Source organism: Chrysochloris asiatica, unplaced genomic scaffold, assembly GCF_000296735.1.
Source record: "Chrysochloris asiatica unplaced genomic scaffold, ChrAsi1.0 scaffold00069, whole genome shotgun sequence".
NCBI lineage: Eukaryota > Metazoa > Chordata > Mammalia > Afrosoricida > Chrysochloridae > Chrysochloris > Chrysochloris asiatica.
In genome coordinates, this window is record NW_006408587.1 from 5,086,561 (window position 1) to 5,090,308 (window position 3,748).

Below are 3,748 nucleotides of genomic sequence, written 5' to 3' on the forward strand. Positions count from 1 at the left end.
AGAGAAGGGAAGGGACTGGGCCACATGTGGAGGGATTCTTTTTCTCCCCGCAGCCCCTGCAGTGATGGAGGCTGCTAGGATCACACCCTTAAGAACTCAGCTTGCTCATCTGTGAAATGAAGCTAGTAATAGTAACGGCCTCATATAGTTATTGTGAGAATGAAATGTGATCATGAAGTACAGCCTTAGACCATAGCAGTCCGTAGTTGTTCACATTTGTTTTTGACTTTGGAGAAGAAATGTCACCTCTCTAGGTGTATTTCTTCAACTTCAAAATGAATGGGTTAGACTTGATGATTATAGAAGATTCTGCATTTCAGTTCTGTTTACATTTTGTTGTTGTTGTTGTTATATGAATTAAGGTTGATTTCAAGAAGATGGATTGTAAGATTCAGTTGTCAGCCACTCATTCCTTTGTTCAGTTAATTCAATAACAATTTGAATTTTTGAACAAAATGAAAGTCTGGGAAGTGTGTTCCTGGTAGTTCCACGTGAAAAATTCCTGCCTTCAGTAACGGCCAGACAACTGTGCAGTAGGAGTGGTAGGGTGAAGTAGCCACCAGTGACCTGGGCTGACAACTCTTTCCGGAAACAGGTTCTTGGTCACAGTCAAGAGAACAGTGCTTTGCCCCTCAATGACCCCTTTCAAATCAGGTTGTGGGACAGCGGAGGAGTGTCCTATATAGATATTCTTAAAGGCATGCCATATTTTCTCAGCTCCAGTTGTAAATATATTTTCAATGATTTGTTTTAGACTCATGAACATGAGAAACGTGTCGAGTCAATTCGACATCATAAACCAGAGGCTTGGGATGTGACTTTCCATCTCTTACTAATCCCTGGAATAATCTGAAAGCATTTGCTATCCAGGTGGAGCTGATGGTGGGGCAGGTCTAGTGAGCAAGGAAGCTATTGGGATGGCATTCTGAAATCACTTATTAACAGCCAATCAGGAAGTGCAGATACAAAATTCAGGAGTGACTGGGTCATTGGGAAGCTGAGATCCATCTAGGATAGGCGTCCAACTACTGGTGCGCTCATGCTGGGGAACAGTGCCCTGGCCTTTATTAATGTACTGAAGATGACGTGCTTTTTGCGATGGTGTCATTGTCATCATCTGGTTTGTGGGGACTGGTCAAACAACATTGATTACAAGTGAAAAAAGTCACTTTTATTCTGTTGTCTGATTTCTGAGAATAGGAATGACAGTAGAAGACAAAGAAAAAGCAAAACAAAGGATAGTGGCTGCTGACTACAGCAGGGTCCCTCCCTGTCTCATTTTCCTTTCCTTGTTTTCCCTTGCAGATCAATGTGAATACACCACCTCTTGTACAAGGATTGTTTGAGTCACTTGTCTCCACTCTCCCTTCCCCCACTGTATTCTCTCCATCCATTCAGTCCTTTGGGAGCTTTTCTAACACAGTGATCTAGTCATATCATTTCCTCTTTCATGGATTTTTTTTTTTTTTTAAGAAGTTCCCAGGGGCTCACTTTTATTGACAGTTGGCTCACAGAGTCCTGCCCAGGGGCAAATGAAGAACCTGGGGCTGTGGGCAGGAAATCCAGAATCCTATTCTCTCCTCAATTCAGTCTGTTATTCCATCAATCCAAACCTCCGCCTCCTCTGCCAATAGTCTAGAGGAAGTCCAATGGTCCAAGGATCCACTGTGCTGCTCTTTCAACAGGTGTGCTGGATCTCAGAGTTGCAAGGGTGGGAGGATTTGAAGTTCTACTCATTTAGTTTCACAAGAAAAAAACAGCAGAGGCAGGCGGTGGGAGGCAAAGATGCTGGTAATCCTGAATCTTGTTAAGTCTTTATGGCTGTGTCTCTAGATTTATAGGCCACTCCTCGACTCTTCAGCAACCGCATAATTCCTTGGGGCAGGCGACCAGTGACTGACATGGCATATACACCTGACTTAAAATTACTGACTTGTTGCCACTTGGAGACCCAGCTGTCCTCTGGACTCATTGCAATAATTCCATCAAAGGAAGAGCTGGTGCAATTGTAAACCATCTCTTGGTTACCGTTCATCTGTAGATATGTGTCACAATTGTCACAGCTGTCATATTCAAACTGATCGATAGTCTTGACCAGAGAACACAACAAACATGCCCGCAGATGCCGCAGGTCTTTCGGCACCGTCTCCAGGGCCATCTTCTCCAATAGGAAGAAAAACAGCTAGAACTTCTCTTTCATGGCTTTTTACTGGCTAAAACTCAAGTGTCTTAATATGGCATGCAAAGCCCTTTAATGATCTCAACCTAACCTCCCCACCTTCAGCCTTTTCTTGAAGCAATCCCATTCCCTTCATGTTCAAATCATAGACTCTTAGAGCTGAAATGAATTTTTTATGTTGCAACAAAAAGAACTAAGAAATTCATTTCAGTTGATTTCTAGTGTGGTTCTGTAGGATAAGCATTGGACTGCAAGGTCGATTCAAACTCACTAGCCATTCCTCGGAAATGGTATACAGGGTCACTAGGAGTTGGAAACAGTGTGGTGGCATTTAACAACTCATCGGCACTTAACATATATACATCTAAAGCAAAAGGACAGAACTTGTATAGCTGAAGGAATCATGGTGATAGAGTGGATGGGACTATCCCAGAGGCTTACTTCCACTTGTTGTTGTTGTTAGGTGGCGCCTAATCTGTACCAATTTAGAGTGACCTTATGCTCAACAGAACGAAACACTGCCCTGCCCTGAGCCAATCTCATAATCGTTGCTACATTTGAGTCCACCATTGCTGTCAATTCATCTTGTTGGGGGTCTTCCTCTTTTTTGCTGACCCTCCACATTATCAAGCATGATGACCTTCTCCAGGGACTGGTTCCTCCTTATGATATGTCCAAAGTATGAGACATGAAGTCTGGCCATCCTGGCTTCTAGGGAGTATTCTGGCTGTACTTCTACCAACACAGATTTGTTTATTCTTTTGGTGGTCCATGGTACTTTTAATACTCTCCTCCAATGCCATAACTGAAATACATCAATTCTTCTTTGTTCATACACATGTATGAAATTCAATAATTTCATACATGCTTATGTAATTATTGAAAATACCATGGCTTGTGTCATGTGCACCTTAGTCCTCAAACTGACATGTTTGCTCTTGAACACTTTAAAGAGGTCTTGTGCAACAGATTTGTCTAATGCAGTACACTGTTTGAGTTCTTGACTGCTGCTTCCATGAATGTTGATTGTGGATCCAAGCAAAGTGAAATCTTTGACAACTTCCATCTTTCCCCCATTTATCCTGATGCTATCTATTTGTTCAGTGGTGGGGAGTTTTGTTTTCTTTACATTGAGGTATAACCTATCCTGAAGGTTGTGGTCTTTGATCTTCATCAGTATTTTAAGTAGTCTTCGCTCTCAGCAAGCAAGGTCATATTATCTGCATTTTGCAGGTTGTTACTGAGTCTTCCTCCAATCCTGATGCCATATTTTTCTTCATATAATTTAGCTTCTCGAATTATTTGCTTAGTATACAGATTGAATAAGTAGGGTGAAAGAATATAACCCTCATACACACTTTTCCTGATTGTAAGCATTCAGTATCCCCATGTTCTGTTAAAATGACTGCCTCTTGGTCTACGTACAGGTTCCTCATGACAACAATTAAGTTTTCTGGAATACTTATTCTCCACAATGTTGTCCATAGCTTGTCATGATCCACACCATCGAAAGGCTTTGTATAGTTAATAAAGCACAGGTAAACATCTTTCTGGTATTCTTTGCTTTCA

The 3,748-nt window shown here is 41.7% G+C and overlaps 1 pseudogene; it reads right to left on the minus strand.

The window, feature by feature from the left end:
* Nucleotides 1–1,807: 1,807 nt before the first annotated feature.
* Nucleotides 1,808–2,158, minus strand: LOC102838835 (annotated as a pseudogene).
* Nucleotides 2,159–3,748: the final 1,590 nt, after the last annotated feature.